The sequence below is a fragment of the Polyodon spathula genome, chromosome 4 (assembly GCF_017654505.1).
Source record: "Polyodon spathula isolate WHYD16114869_AA chromosome 4, ASM1765450v1, whole genome shotgun sequence".
In the NCBI taxonomy this organism is placed as follows: Eukaryota; Metazoa; Chordata; class Actinopteri; order Acipenseriformes; family Polyodontidae; genus Polyodon; species Polyodon spathula.
The window spans coordinates 12,031,841-12,049,188 of record NC_054537.1 but is presented as its reverse complement, the minus strand read 5'-3'; the positions used below and the strand labels follow the sequence as shown (position 1 = coordinate 12,049,188).

The 17,348-nt window shown below is 40.7% G+C and overlaps 1 protein-coding gene across 1 annotated transcript in view; it reads right to left on the bottom strand.

The window, feature by feature from the left end:
- LOC121313796 (docking protein 6) overlaps window positions 1-17,348 on the bottom strand; it is a 130,253-nt gene that overhangs the window by 76,534 nt on the left and 36,371 nt on the right. The gene's annotated exons all lie outside the window — the stretch shown is intronic.

The following is a 17,348-nucleotide window of genomic DNA, read 5'->3' as shown; positions in this document are numbered from 1 at the left end:
ATAGTCCATCAGGCTAGACTGGCCTCAAATTGCAATTCTGATGTAGTTTATTCCAGTGACACTGCATTACACAAATTTCTTCACAAATTACTTTCTAAACCTTAGCAGTATAGATATGTGTCAATTCTTAGTCACAGAGTATGAGAATATGTTGTAACCCTTGATATCAGATAAAAATAGACTAAAATGAATCACTGGCAATGTTTCAACACGGTGTATCATTGAGCCAATACTAGTTTTTACATTACTTATAATGGGGGCATAACCTAATTATCCCTTTGATGTAAGAGTTTGATATAAAATGTCACGTTATTACTACTGCTTATAGAGCTTATCTCTGAACAGGCGTTTAATGATGTCAATGTCGCATCATAATTGCAAACGTGAATATGATGTTATCCCACGCTGGCATTCCTCCTTTCATGTTACAGTAAAGGGAAATGTCTTAAAACTAAAAATGCAATTATTGAGGTTTCAGTTGGGCATACGTTAGCATAAAATCTCTACAATATAAAATTCCATTAAAGCCTGCAGTAGATATTTTAGAGATTTTATACTTGAAATGCAAAATCAAAAAACAAAATAAATCAAAAGCATTATAGATCAGTGCTGCCTATGATAAAAATCCCAACAGCAAACTTAAACATATATGTTGATACTTTAGACCCTTCAGCCCACCACTAATCAATACCAATTGATGTATAAACACATGATGTTGCTTATGTAACCCATTTTAACAGCCTTTAAAATAAATCTCTGTGTCACAGTGGCAGTAAAGTAGCTCCTGAAAAATATTCAATATTCCCGTAAAATAAGTCTAGCGGTAAATAAAACACTAGGATTGGCTGAATAAGATCACATGCCCATACAGTAAGAATGGTCTTGCTGCACAGCAAGGGGCTAATCACCTCTGAAGAACAGAGCACGCCTGGGTCGCCGCCATACTGGCAGTTAAGATCTTCAGGACGCTTAGATATTCAGCATTTTAAAATTATTATTAGTCAAACGCTAACAAATTAAATATAACCGTATACAATTCAAATGGTCTTGTGCCCCACAATGTATCCAGGCCTGCGATAAGATACACTACACACGGCAGGCAAACCATCTTCAGTCCCAATTGTACTTTCAACCAGGCAGTTACTGTTCAAATCTATAATCAGCACCACCGATGACGTGTCGCAGAGCACAAGTGATCTTTGACACAGTGACTCTGATTTAATGTCAATCCACGTTGCTTCTTACAATCTCCATATTAAATTATATTGTAGATAAAACAATGACTTGCTAAGTAGTAAAGTTAATTAATTCATTCTGAATTCAACACGTGTTATTGTGTTTATGCATTACGAAAAGACGGCGGTGAGTAGCCTATGAACCCGGAAAGGTACGTTCTATTCTGAGCAGTATTGATAGATATCTTGAACAACAACATATGTTATCATATCTTTTAAATCCATGTAATAACATATGAGCTGCGGTGCATTTCAAGAAAAATTTTCACCTCGGGGTTCAGGGCCATCACATAAACCATTCCAAATGTTCTTGTAATGGCACTGCAGCCCATATATTATATATAACAAAATAAAGGTTGAAGATAGTAATTTGTGGGAATAATATCATTGATTTAATGTAGAGAATATTTAAGCAATTATTGCACCCAGGATAGTGACAAGCATTGATATATGCCAATTGGTGGACATCATCAAGTTTCACTGAAGCAAAAAGCAAACAATGTTGATATCCACTGAAAAAGCAATCCGTTTGGGAAATTGTTTAATGTTATAACTATTTCTTATATTCTACTCTGGTACAGGAGGTACAAAAGTGCTGTCCCATCTCCCAAAACGCTGTCCAGTGTCCTGAAAAATCCTGCTGAGTTAATGTTCTTTCAATTGAGTTGTTTCTTGTTAAATGGTATCAGTATCACGTAGACACCATATTTGGGTTGCTCCCCTGAGCAGCAGGGTATATTATATATGACTTTAATAACCTCCTGCTGCTGCGTGGAAAAGTGGAAAACAGGCTTCAAGGAAGGGATGAATCGCATATGCCTGCAGCTGAAAGTAGGAGTTTAATAAATAAACAAGAAAGACTAAAGGTGTGGTTTCTGATTTAGGTTGTGCAAACTATAGAAATATGGAGCAACATACAACAGTAAAATATATATATATATATATATATATATATATATATATATATATATATATATATATATATATATATATATATATATATATATATATATATATGAATATGATTGCGGTACAGTGCTGCTTTAACAAGAGTGCAGTGAGTTCAATAACAAGTGTATGTTATGTTTATTGTGGCAAAGTGCCCGCCCCTGTGTATATTTTGTGTTATCTGTTGTGTGTTAATGTTGGTGTTTAGTCATCGGTACACAGGATATAAACGGGTGGAAGCGACAGCGAGTGGGAGAAGTACAGGCGTGGAAAAGTACAGAGCAGTTTCGAAGCAGAAAGGAGAAATTGCATCTTGAATTGCTTTAATCAGAAAACAGAGGACATTGGGGAAACACAGCAGCAGCTCAAAGTCAAACAGCCGCGTGTGTTTTTCTGATAACAAACAAGCTGAAACTCGGAGCAGCTGATTGAAATTCAGCGCCGTTTTGAGACACGGGCGAGGGGAGGAGCCAACAGCACAGCAGAACAACGCAGTTAAACGAGGCAGTCTTCCCAGCGACAGCGAGTGGGAGAAGTACAGGCGTGGAAAAGTACAGAGCAGTTTCGAAGCAGTTTGAAAGCAGGTTGACAGCTGCAGAAGAAACTAAACTTCAAAAAAAAAAAAACCCTCAACATGGTCTTCAAGCCAGTAATCTGTGACACCTGCTTGATGTGGGAAATCCGAGAAAACCCAGCGGAGCTAAACCAAGTGTACGTAAAGTGCCGCGCTATCCAGGATTTGCATAAACTAGTAAGTATGCTAGAAATGGAGCTGGAAGAAGTGAGACAGCAACAGGATCTTGAGGAACTGGCACACCCACAATTCATGGAAGTCTGCATCACCCCTAACAGACTGAAAGCCACCAGGGAGATAGAAGGTCAGAACAGCTGGGTTCAGGTAGGCAGAAAAAAAGAAACTTCGTCAAACACAACCACCAGAAATCAAAACAACCAACAGATTTGAGTCACTTCAGAATTTTGATGAGCAGAACCAACAACAAGAGAATGAAAGGAACAACATCCAGGACCCTATTGACAGTGGTGACCAGACAGCAAAAAGAAGGGAGGTCATGATTGTTGGGGACTCCATATTGAGAAACACAGCAAGTTCAATTCGCAGTTTGGACCCCCTTACTACAACAGTGTGCTGCCTTCCGGGAGCCTCGGTCAAGCACATCACTGAAAACGTGGACAGGCTCCTAGAACGAACAGGAGAGGACCCGGTAGTAGTCGTCCACATCGGTACAAACAACATTGGAAGAGACAGACCAAAATCCCTGCAAAACAAATTCAGAGAGCTAGGAAGGAAATTAAAAGAGAAAACCAAAACTGTGGTATTTTCTGGTATACTACCCGCACCTTGCAAAGGACCATATGGACAGCTGGAAATAATTAATCAAAACGAATGGCTGAAGACGTGGTGCACACGGGAAGGCTTCACCTATCTTGATCATTGGACCACATTCTACAACGAGGACTATCTGTATAGACGGGATGGACTGCATTTAAATAACAAGGGAACCAGTCTACTTGGAGAAAAGATCCTCGAGCAGGTTCGGAAGCATTTAAACTAGAAAGGAAGGGGGGAGAAATCAACAAAAAAACAGAAGGGAGACCGCATCAAAACAAGAACAACAACTCAGGTAAGACAACCATTAAATGTATTTATCTAAATGCTAGAAGTATCAGAAACAAAATTCTAGAACTTGAAGCTACTGCACTAACAGGTAACTATGATGTGATAGGTGTTACAGAAACGTGGTTGTCTGAGAGTGATGGGGACGAATATAATATTTGTGGGTATACACTGTATAGGAAAGACAGGCAGGACAGAAGAGGAGGAGGGGTAGCGCTATACATAAGAAACAGTCTTGAAGCCCAGGTGTTAAACCTGGACAAAGAAAATAAAACCGAATCAATATGGGTCAGAATAACGGACAAAAATTCAAAAGGCATAATAATAGGAGCATGCTATAGACCGCCAGATTCAGACGGTGAGCACAATAATCTGTTATACAATGACATTAGAAATGTGTGTAGCAAAGGAGAAGCCATACTAATGGGGGATTTCAACTTCCCCAAATAAAATGGGAAAACCCGGTGGGTAGCGCGAAGGATGAAATAGAAATGGTGGAAATGACAAATGACTGCTTCCTAACACAATTTGTCAAGGCACCGACTAGAGGGGAGGCATGCCTTGATTTAGTCTTTTCAAATAACGAAGATAGAATAACTAAAACAGAGGTCAGAGAACCACTGGCAAACTCAGACCACAACATGGTCTCATTTGAAGTGTTTTTTAAATCCCCAAAAGTAAAGACTAAAGTTAAGGTTTACAATTTTAGAAAAGCAAACTATGAAGGTATGAAACAGAGACTAACAGAAGTAGATTGGAGTAAAATAGAGAAAACACCCACAGAAGAAGGATGGTTGTTCTTCAAAAATGTAGTACTAGAGGCGCAAAACAATTATATCCCTAAAGTAGACAAATCTAAATGTAAAACTAAATTGCCAAAATGGTTTAATAGATCAATTAAAAAAAAATATTCAGCGAAAAAAGGCACTTTACAGAGCATTAAAAAAGGACCAAAAAGAAAGTACGCAGAAAGAGTACACAGAACTGCAAACGCAAGTCAAAAAGGAAGTTAGAAAGGCCAAGAGAGAAATAGAAATAAACATTGCTAAGGGAGCTAAAACCAATTCCAAAATGTTTTTCCAATATTACAACAGCAAGCGAACATTCAAAGAGGAGATTAAATGTTTAAGAGATACAAATGGCAAAATCGTAGAGGAAGAAAAAAAAATAGCAAATATGTTAAATGATTACTTTTCACAAGTTTTTACAAAGGAAGATACTGACAACATGCCCCACATGTCATCCAGTTCCTGTCCAGTTTTAAATAACTTTAGCATAACTGAGGCAGAAGTGTTAAAGGGACTAGGAGCTCTTAAAATAAACAAATCCCCTGGGCCGGATGAGATCCTCCCAGTAGTACTCAAAGAAATGAAAGAAGTAATTTACAAACCGCTAACCAAGATCATGCAGCAGTCTCTTGACACAGGGGTGGTACCGACAGACTGGAAAATTGCAAACGTAATACCGATCCACAAAAAGGGAAACAAAACTGAACCAGGTAACTACAGACCAGTAAGCCTGACTTCTATTATATGCAAACTTATGGAAACTATAATAAGATCCAAAATGGAAAATTACCTATATGGTAACAGGGTACTGGGAGACAGTCAACATGGTTTTAGGAAAGGGAGATCGTGCCTAACTAACTTGCTTGATTTTTTTGAGGATGCAACATCGATAATGGATAATTGCAAAGCATATGACATGGTTTATTTAGATTTCCAGAAAGCTTTTGACAAAGTCCCGCACAAAAGATTAATTCTCAAACTGAACGCAGTTGGGATTCAAGGAAACACATGTACATGGATTAGGGAGTGGTTAACATGTAGAAAACAGAAAGTACTGATTAGAGGAAAAACCTCAGAATGGAGTGTGGTAACCAGCGGTGTACCACAGGGATCAGTATTAGGTCCTCTGCTATTCCTAATCTACATTAATGATTTAGATTCTGGTATAGTAAGCAAACTTGTTAAATTTGCAGACGACACAAAAGTAGGAGGAGTGGCAAACACTGTTGCAGCAGCAAAGGTCATTCAAAATGATCTAGACAAGATTCAGAACTGGGCAGACACATGGCAAATGACATTTAATAGAGAAAAGTGTAAGGTACTGCACGCAGGAAATAAAAATGTACATTATAAATATCATATGGGAGATATTGAAATTGGAGAAGGAATCTATGAAAAAGACCTAGGAGTTTTTGTTGACTCAGAAATGTGTTCATCTAGACAATGTGGGGAAGCTATAAAAAAGGCTAACAAGATGCTCGGATACATTGTGAAAAGTGTTGAATTTAAATCAAGGGAAGTAATGTTAAAACTGTACAATGCACTAGTAAGACCTCATCTTGAATATTGTGTTCAGTTCTGGTCACCTCGCTATAAAAAAGATTGCTGCTCTAGAAAGAGTGCAAAGAAGAGCGACCAGAATTATTCCGGGCTTAAAAGGCATGTCATATGCAGACAGGCTAAAAGAATTGAATCTGTTCAGTCTTGAACAAAGAAGACTACGTGGCGACCTAATTCAAGCATTCAAAATTCTAAAAGGTATTGACAGTGTCGACCCAAGGGACTTTTTCAGCCTGAAAAAAGAAACAAGGACCAGGGGTCACAAATGGAGTTTAGAAAAAGGGGCATTCAGAACAGAAAATAGGAGACACTTTTTTACACAGAGAATTGTGAGGGTCTGGAATCAACTCTCCAGTAATGTTGTTGAAGCTGACACCCTGGGATCCTTCAAGAAGCTGCTTGATGAGATTTTGGGATCAATAAGCTACTAACAACCAAACGAGCAAGATGGGCCGAACGGCCTCCTCTCGTTTGTAAACTTTCTTATGTTCTTATGTTCTTATGTATATTTGTATTTAGGCACGAGGATTGCACAGCACTTCACGTGCAAGTAAAAAGTAATAATATGTGAGCACAGGGAATTGCACTTTATTAGCTCACATGCAGTTGTACCGAGACTCCAATTGAATGATTAATTAGTAGTCGAGTCTTGGTACAGCTGCATAAAAGCAGCATGTTTTCACTCACTCGGGGTTGTGTGTTTGGTGAGTGGAGAACGGGATAGGAGACAGAGATAATACTTGTGATAATTGTAATAGTATTAAGTTAAATATCTGCTCACCGTGTTTGTCTGTATAGTCCGTTTTGTTTGTGTCTTTTGTTTTGGCGAATGTGCCGTGTCCTGTATTTTTGTTTGTTACAACCTTTTTATTTTCTGTTTATTTATTAAATGCTGAGCGAAAGCATTCGCTCAGCTCCACCAAACTCCACCTCTCTGTCGTTTTATTTCCTGCTTCTGGTCTGACGTCACCCACTCCCGCCGTCTTTGTGACATGTGGTGTTAGAAGTAGGATTACCAGCGCTACCTAGACGACGACCAGAGCAGGAACCACAAATTATTGTTTAAAAAAAAAAAATAAAAATAAATAAATGTCGGATGACTCCATCAGACTGAGGGACTAGATCCGGGACAATGCTGGGCTGGAGGCACAGTCCATGCCCATAGCCATCTGGGTCCTGTGGCTGATTGACAGGGAGTGATGGGAGGCATACGAGAGGGAACACACCCCAAACTCCCTGGAGGAAGGTATGGAGTTGGTCCTCTGCTACCTGGAGGCAGCTATAAATAGAACAGCAGCCCTGGTAGCAGGGTCTCCAGCGCCCAGGCAGGGGGACCGCGAGGATCCAAAGCCTGAGAGGGAGCTGTTCCCATCTCCACTACTGTCACCACCTGGAGAAGAGGAGCAGGTGCTTCCTCTGCCTCCATCACCTCCCCCTGTAAGTGAGGGAGAGCCGCGCCAGTCCCCTGCAAGTGAGGGAGAGCCGCACCAGTCCTCTGTAATAAGAATAGACTTCACGTCGCTCCCACCTCTGCCGCCAGGAGACTACACGTCGCTCCCACCTCTGCTGCCAGGAGACTACATGCCGCTTCCACCTCCGCCGCCAGGAAACTGCACGCCTCCGCCACCTCCATCGGCAAGAGCAGAGCAGCAGGAGCTGCCTCTGCCTCTGCCACTCCACTGCCAGGAGTAGAGCAGCGGGAGCTGCCTCTGCCTCCTCCACCAGCAGAGGGTAAATGCCTGCTGGGTCCCTGTCCACCAGCAGAGGTTGAATGTCTGCTGGGACCCTGTCCACCAGCAGAGGGTGACTGCCTGCTGGGTCCCTGTCCACTAGTAGAGGGTGAATGCCTGCTGGGTTCCCGTCCACCAGCAGAGGGTGAATGCCTGCTGGTATCACTTCCCCCACAAGCAAAGGATGAATGCTTGCTGGTATCACTTCCCCCACCAGCAGAGGGTAAATGCCTGCTGGGTCCCTGTCCACCAGCAGAGGTTGAATGTCTGCTGGGTCCCTGTCCACCAGCAGAGGGTGACTGCCTGCTGGGTCCCTGTCCACTAGTAGAGGGTGAATGCCTGCTGGGTTCCCGTCCACCAGCAGAGGGTGAATGCCTGCTGGTATCACTTCCCCCACAAGCAAAGGATGAATGCTTGCTGGTATCATTTCCCCCACCAGCAGAGGATGAATGCCTGCTGGTATCACTTCCCCACCAGCAGAGGATGAATGCCTGCTGGTATCACTTCCCCCACCATCACGAGGAGAGGAGCTGGAGCTGCCTCTGCTTCCATCACCATCAGGGGGAGAGGAGCAGGAGCTGCCTCTCCCGTCACCAGAAGGACCAGGAATAGATGCTGGCGGTCCTCAGCAGCCCTTGCATAGGCCGCAGTGGCCAAGAAGAGGGAAAACACCCACACCCCAGCTTGTCCTGACTTCCTGCCTCGCTTCGCCCAAGGATGCCTGTCGCTCCACATCGCCTGGGGTTGCCAGCCGCTCCGCATCTCCTGGGGTCGCTGGAACTGCTTCGCCAGGGGTTGCAGTCAGCTCTGCTTGGCCGCAGGGGTCAGTGTGGCCGGAGCCCCACCAGAGGGAGCTGCTGGCTATGAAAAAGTGGGGAGAGGTCAGGAGACCACCTTGGGGGAAGTCTGGAGACCTTTTCCGCTGTTGGACTTGCCCCGGCTGAAGGAGTCAGTCTGGGAGCTGTCAGCACATCTGCTGACAGCCGCACCATTGGCAGCATTTCCGCTGCCAGTGGTAGAGCGGGAGGAGAGATTTGCCCCATTGTCAGCACGTTTGCTGACTGCATGGCCAGTAGCAGCCTGGCTACTGGCAACATTGGCCCTTAAAGTCCCTGTTCTTGGCCCAGGACTTTGAGCGAGACTTCTGGGATTTTAAGGGGGGAGGTGGCCATTGAGGCCATGTGTGCTTTGCACAATGGGGGGTATATGTGACAAAGTGCCCGCCCTTGTGTATATTTTGTGTTATCTGTTGTGTGTTAATGTTGGTGTTTAGTCATTAGTACACGGGATATAAACAGGTCTGTGTAACACGAGTGTTTAAAATGTATCAGATATTTATACCCTTGATGTCCGAAATGTTAAGTATATGGCTCTAGGCCTACAGGATACTGTAACTTGGCAAACAGTGTCTTAGGTACTGCAGCCATTCTAAGTGCCAACCGTCTAAGGGCCACACATTCAAGGGCAGTCTGAGCTGTGGCAGTCAGAGCGAGGACAGGTAAAGGAAGGGCCTTCTCCAAACCTCTACCAATGGCTACTAGAGGCTTGATTCCTACTCTGACACCAAATGTCTGAATCCCCTGGACAAAGCGTGCTTGCTCTTTCCCCCCTCCTAGAATGAACACTAGTAAATACTTGCTTCAGATACCGCTACTAACTCCCTCTCCCCCTGTACTACCTGCTACAAACTGTAAATTCTCCTTCCTAAATTGCCGTTCTCTGACTAACAAATCTGTTTCTCAACAAACTTATAACTGATACTGATCTTGATCTTCTGGCTACTCGCTCTTTGACAAGCCCCGCCTCACAGGTAGAGGTGGGGGCACTGCTGTTACTACTAACTCTGTGCTTGCCACCTCAACTCTCTCTATGCCAGCCTTCTCTTTCTTTGAGCATCTCGCTATCAAGCCCCCTCTCCTATGTCCCTCATCCTTGCTGTTATCTATCATCCACCAAAGAATAACTGCTTTTATTGCTGAGTTCTCACAATTCCTCTCCCTAATCTGCACTTCAAATGACAAAATTCTACTCCTAAGTGATTTCAACATCCATGTTGATTTTCCTTCTTCCACTCTAGTGACCAACTGTGTCATGCTCCTGTACTGTCTTGGACTCTCTCAATCTGTCATTCTTCCCACTCACCCGTGGACACACCCTGGATCTGCTCATCACCAGGGGTCTTGATATCTCCAATCTGTCTCTCTGACCGTTTCTTAATCACTGCCAATATTAATCTTCCCGCACCTTCAGCTACTATTGATACTGTTCATTCCTTCAGTCCCAAAAATCTGCTAAATCATATAATACTCTAGGAATGAGTCTATTCTTCCCCTCTGACTGGTACTCTCCTGTCTTCGGTCGATGGCGCTGTGTCCCTCTATAACGCCACCCTTACTCAGATCATCGACACAGTTGCCCCGCTTACAACCAAAACAGTGAAGAAACATTGCAACTGTCCATGGTACACCCTCGAACTTCTTTTGCTTAAGTCTGCCTGCTGCAATTCTGAACGCAAATGGAGGTTGTCTGGACTAACAGTTCAGCGAGAGATTTGGACTGATCACTTCTTTAGCTACAGGCGTGCGCTCACTTCTGCCAGGGTGAAGTACTTTTCAGAAATCATATCTAAGGGGCATGGTAAAACAACTATTCTCTTCAAGACCAGTAATCAAATCCTGTATCCAGCCACTGATAAATCCACCTCCCATTCATCCTCCCTGCCATGATTTCTCCTCTTTCGAAACAAAATCAACACCATTTATTCTACGCTCTCCTGCCACAAACTCAGTACAGTACTTGACCACCTTGTCTCCCCTCCGATTACCCCTCCTGCTCACTCTTCCTTCTGTTCTCTCTCCATTACTGATGTCTCCAGCCTATTGTTGAAATCAACTACTGCCATGTGGCTCTTAGTCCCCTGGCCAACAAATCTTGTCCGTCTCTATGCTTCTGACCTTGCTCCTTCCATTATGCACACTCTCAACTTGTCCCTCCCTTGACCCACCGGTCTTATCTAACTTCCATCCCATATCCAATCTTCCTTTCCTCTCCAACCTCTTGAAAGGGCTGTAGCCAGCCAGCTGATTAAACATCTGACAGATAACAATCTGCTTGAATCTCTACAGTCTGGTTTCTGGGCACATCACAGTACTGAAACTGCTCTGCTCCGGATTGTAAATGATCTTCTGCTTAATGCTGATGCTGCTGCTCCCTCTGTCCTTGTCCTCCTTGATCTAAGTGCTGCTTTTGATGCAATAGATCATAGCATTCTTCTTGACCGCATTCAGAGGTATGCTGAGATCTCTGGAACCTGTCTCTCCTGGCTGTCCTCTTGCCTATCTGGTACCTAGCAGCTGTAATTTTAATTAGTCCCTACTCTCTGCCTGAGTGAATGACTGACAGTCTATTGTTTCTCAATCAGCCTTTTGAAAGGCTGGCGCCTGCTTGCCAGCTACGCTGCTTTGGTCAGTATCGGGACTAGTGAAAATAAATACCAGAGACCGTGGAGTTTTACAACGCAAGAAAATATGGAGTTGATGTTTTGGATCAGATGGAATGGAAGTATTCCTTGAAAGCTGGCTCCCAACGGTGGCCTGTTCAGGTGTTTTACAATGTATTGGACCTAGCAACCATCAACTCCTGTGTAATTTACAAAGAATGCACAGAGAAGAATTTACCAAGACAAGAATGTGTTTTACAATTAGCACAGGGACTTCGCAAGAAGCATTTGGAACAGAGGGAGACTGCCAAGCGTGTCCCCACAGCTGAAGCTGGGATCCCCGCTGAGAGCCGCAAGAGACGCCAATGTCAGGTTGGCAAGAGCAAGAAAAACAAAACTTTGGACAGCTGTGCCCTTTTCAGAAAGCGACGTGGAGAAGCGCGTTATCTGTGCTGATTGTGAACAGCCTTAGACTCAAGGTAAAGGAATACCCTTTTGTCAAAAAAATTAATTCAACTTTTTTTATAACATCTTGTGCTGTATTGCTATCGTTTCAGTTTTATAAATATGTATGTTGTAAATCGATGTCTGTTCAGATGTTTGTTTATTTATTTACTTTTTCTTGTTTTGATTTGTAAAATAAATGTTCATATATATATATATATATATATATATATATATATATATATATATATATATATATATATATATATATATATATATATATTGTAAGGTACCAGGGAGGGGGTTAAAATCCTTCCCTGCTGAAAACCCTGAAAATTCTTTGGGTTTAATTGTGTTTAATTGTTTAATTGTTTAGTAATTCCCTGCACCTGGTGGTAGTTGTAAATTAGAGCCAGGTGCAGGGTATTTAAGAGAGACAGGCAGTTTGTTCAGGGCTGCTGTGTGTAGGGAGGCAGAAGGTGTGGTCTGCTTCCAAGCAGTCAAGGTAAAGTGCTGTGTTAAACCTTGTGAGTTGTGTTTGGGTTACAGGTAAACAGCTTAGCTGTCCTGGTTGAGTTAGGTTCCAGACTGTATAGTTAGTGCTCCAAGAAGGAGCTAGGTGTTTGTTTGTTTTGTTTAATTTTTTGATTGGTGTTTATTAAAAGTGCACGTCAGCACTTAAATCAATTCCATTTCTGTGTCCTGGGTCTACTTTGAAAGGGGCAACAAACGTGAAAAGTGAAAGGATCGTACACATATATATATATATATATATATATATATATATATATATATATATATATATATATATATATATATATATATATATACACACACACACATACATACACAGAGTACTGTGCAAAAGTTTTAGTCAGGTGTGAAAAAATGCTGTAAAGTAAGAATGCTTTCAAAAATAGACATGTTAATAGATTATATTTATCAATTAACTCAATGCAAAGGGAGTGAACAGAAGAAAAATTGAAATCAAATCTATATTTGGTATCTGATATTAGCTGTTGTCTGAATTGCTATTTCAGGTTTTTCCCGCCATCTTATTTGTATGATTCTGTATGACACACGCATCCACAATGTTTAGAATTCACATCCTAGCCCTGTATTTAATGTATTATGCCTGTATGTAATGTATTTGCATTGTTTTTTACTATTTGTATTTAATGTACTATGCCCTGTATTTCAATGCATTTTTGTATTTTAATGTATTATGCATTTTTCCATCCTATCTTGTAAAGCGCTTTGTGATGGTGGTCCACTATGAAATGCGCTATATAAAATAAATATTGATTGAAGGATTGATAGCATGTATGCTAGCTTGAAGGCTCATGATTCTGTAAAGTCGCTCCGAATCATTGGGGACAGAGTGGATAAAATTACAAGCCCAATGTTGAAACTCCATCCCTGATCCCAGGTGGATGCGCACTTGTGTTTACGCTCCAGGAAGAGCTTTGATTAAGTGGGGGAAAAATACAATGAATCTCCCACCAGAAAATATAGCCATTACGTGTGCAGAAAACTTGCTTCTTTTACATTTTTTTTTATGCTAGCTCCCAATTAATTTAAAAGAGTTCATTTACATGGTCACTATATTTAACCAACCAAACTTTTATTTCTATTTCAACAAATGTATCCTGCATCAGTAAATGTAACAACATGGAAACTTTTTAAGAAGTTCAAGGGCAAAGGCAAAGTTTCTGAAAGGAATGGCACAACTACAACAGTATAAAATTAGCCAGAAATTGCTCAGAACCATATGTTCCTTTCTCCAAGCAGTCATAAACTTGTTTCTTTAGCTAGTTTTACTACATACCGCTAAAATTGATTTGTTTGCTTCACGCTTCTGAATCTTTTACTGTACATTACAAAAAAAATAAACACATTTCTGTTTAGCAACTAGGAGTCATCTAATCTGAAGCAAACAAAATGTGGGTGGGCACTGAGAGCACATACTATTTTGCTTTTAAAGAGCAGAATGTGATTAATAATCCAAGCAAACAGATTGTGTGGCTGTGCAAAACTGATGCTGTGACTGAGTTCCTCTCAATATGGATTCCAAGAACTTGTGTGTTTACTAATGCTCTTGGGAGCTGTTAAATTGAGCAGCATTAGTTTTCATACTGTATATTAGGTGCAATGCCTGCATGTCACATAATACTTTTATTAAACCCAATCTAAGCCCCTTATTATTATAAGTGATGGAGTGACATGATCTATATATTAACACAAGGTTAATACCATGTGGTATATATGATGCATGGTTGACCGTAATTGATTAATAAAGTCTGTAGCTATCTTTTCACTGTTAGGTGGGACTAGTGAAAAGACACAGAAATAACACACTATAGAAAAATAAAAGTAAACCAGTGGTGTAGTCAAGGGTATACGCAGGTAAACAGCGTTTACCCACTTTTAGATTTGGCAAAATAGCGTTTACCCGCTTCTAATAGAAGGGTACAGAGATTACTCATTTCTACTCTCCTGTGATATGCAAATTCTGAGTTAAAGACAAAATATTTTGAGGGTCTGTGTTGTGTTGCTGCGTGTGAGAATGACAGCTGAAAGCTCTCAGTCAGAACTGTGGCACGAGCAAGGGGTTGTGGTCACTGGACTGCGTATTCTCTTTGTGTGTGTGTGTGTGTGTGTGTGCGCGTGCGTGCACGTGTTCTGTGATTGGTTGTTTATGTTCTGTTAGGCACACTGGGTGACAGGGCGGTGATAGTAGCCTTCATCCTAGCCCGCCAAAGGACGCTCACAGAACTGTTCACGTAAAGCGCACCATCTGGTCTGTGACTGTTCAGCACCTGAGAGGGGAAATAACTGTATGTGAGGGGCTATGTTACTTCCTCATGTTCATCTGTTCAATCTATCTGTTCAACTCCACGAAACAGGCATTTACCCACATTTTTACGCACATCAACATCTCTGAAGTGAACTCATTATGAAAACATAGTAACCAATGGATAGGTGCTACTATAGTGAAAGGACAAGAACTTATTATCACTGAAGTAAATTCCACAATAGTGTTTAAACAATCCGGTGCATCAACTCAGCCTCCCTTGGCTGTAAGCATTCCAAAACGGGTTCAGGAGATTAACAAAGAAAAGTACAGCATTAATTAGACTTATTAGCAATTGTGATTCCCATGTTAGTCATAACACTCAAACTTTCTTCAGGACCCGAAAACGATCATATTTCTGTTGAGGGTTATGGCTAATGCCAGCAAAATTCAGTAGGTTTTGACTGCTCCAAAATATTATATTACAAAACTATATCTTTTAAAAGTCAGTTAGGTGCTGACATTTCATTTAATAGTGTCAGTACATTGAGACAGCTAAATCATTGATTAAGTACCTGAAACCACAAGGTGCCAATACTGATTGACATCACTTTATATGTGGTTCACGGGTGCAGTGGAGTGTTTTAACACTATTGAGGAGCCTTTACTGCTGAACAATGATGGTTTATTTTATCTTCTAAATGGGCATTATTCATCAAGAGGGAAGTGAGTGATGGAGATGGACTGCTGCAGTGCCTAATGCAACCTGATTGCTTTAGCAAGACTAAAACTCAGCCTGATTAATTGAGAGAAATCTGCTTATTTTTGCAGATGACTAGTTAATTAATAGTCTGAACACAATGCTCTTTGCAATTGCTTGGAACCAGAGCTGCTTTTCGTTTAATTTGATTTCCCTCTAGTTTTAATATAATAAAGAACAATTCAATCAGCTACTTAATAAAACATAACATGAATAGTTTTCTTTGCAATTAACTCATTGTGGTAGCTAAATATAATGTTTTATAAGGAATTGGTGTTTCGTAATGTTTTTGTCAGTTTCTCCTATAGCTGTTTTTGTTGTTTTTGCTAGCTTATCCTAGCTTATTTAGTATATTTTCCTCTACTGAATTTTGTGTAGGTGGGTATATATGAGCCACAACTTGTAAGGACTTCAGCACAAATGATCCAGTGTATCATACTGTTGGTGAATATGGCAGCTGTCTAAATCCAGCTGTATGTCTGTATGTTATATATTTGAACATGTATCTTGAGTGTTTGTCCATTATATGATGGCACCTTGTCAGTTTGTGTTTTATAGTAAAGTCAGTAACCAAGGGCACATGTATCAAGACATGTTCATGGTATTTGAAACAACAGTAAGTGTTAAAAACATTTAACAAAACACTACATTTTGTGTTAGGACATATAGTAAAAAAAAAAAAAAACATTAGTTGGGCACCAATAGCATGTAAACCAAAATTACAGACATGAGAATTAATATTACAGTGCATGGACCAGGCAAGGTCAGTTCTTTCAAAACACATTTTAATTGCAGGGACACAATTTGAAATGAATATAAAAAAACAAAATGTAAACAGAAAATAATGTTGTAGGAATGCATACAAAAACAGCAGCCCTCAAATGCAAGTAATACATTTTATTATAAACCCTACAACCTGCCCAGTAACACTTCAAGCTCTGAAAGCATCCATTCCACAAGATTCCTGGTGCGTGTTAATATAGTAAGAGTACCTAGGGAGCATCATAGGTTAGTGTGCCTGTTTCACAGCACATCAAACACAAATGTGCAAGTCATTAAAAATGTACAAAGAAGCAGCAACTAATCCCATTGCAGTCTGCAAAACAACCAAAAAAAAAGTATATCCCATAGAAATTGCCAATATCTTTCACACTATAAACTAAAAAAAGCTGAATGAAATATACTATATTATTATAATCCATTAATATTATTTTATTAGTATTATTATTATGAAGGTGTAATAACAGATTCTAGGATATTCAAATATGGTCCAGTATCCAAAGACCTAGGCTGTTGAAGAAGGTAATTGGACCATATTTGAATGCCCTATTGTGGGTTATTGCTTTCTTATTCCCTGCCTAGTTTCTTGTTATAGACATATTATTTTCAATATAAATCCAAAGTAGGCACAAAGACTGATTCTTCACCTCTTAAATTCAATTTCTGCCAAAAAAAACTCATCCTTGCCTGCTAGGGGTGAAGGTTATCCCAGTACTTCCATAAGACGCTATAGCTGACACTCCTCTGCCTTTGACAATCACATTTACTTTCACACCAGAAAGACTGCAGTATGTTTTACAAGCCACCCCAGCAGTAGTGAGGTTATCAGTGCTCCAGCATGCAGGAAAAACATCCCTTGTTCACTGAGCATAATTACTGATTTAGGGGCTGTCTGTCATGATAAATAAAAATAGAGATATCACAGAGGAAAATGTATTCTGCATAAAGATGTTGCACAAGTGCCAAAGACAATTCTTTCATAAACCTAGGAGTGTAATAATTGTATTTATGTCTCACACCAGCTGCAGGAAATTTATGTTACTATAACAGCATGATATCTTCAAAGCCTTTTTTTAAATTTATTTATAGCTGACAAACCATATTGATTGGTCCTATGCAATTCCTATTTTTTATTCTTTATTATACCAATTGAATTTTGATGTCTGTGTTAAAGTGTATATAAATGAGTTCATGAGTTACTCTTCAGTTTCAGATACTAGCCAGAGTGTAAGGC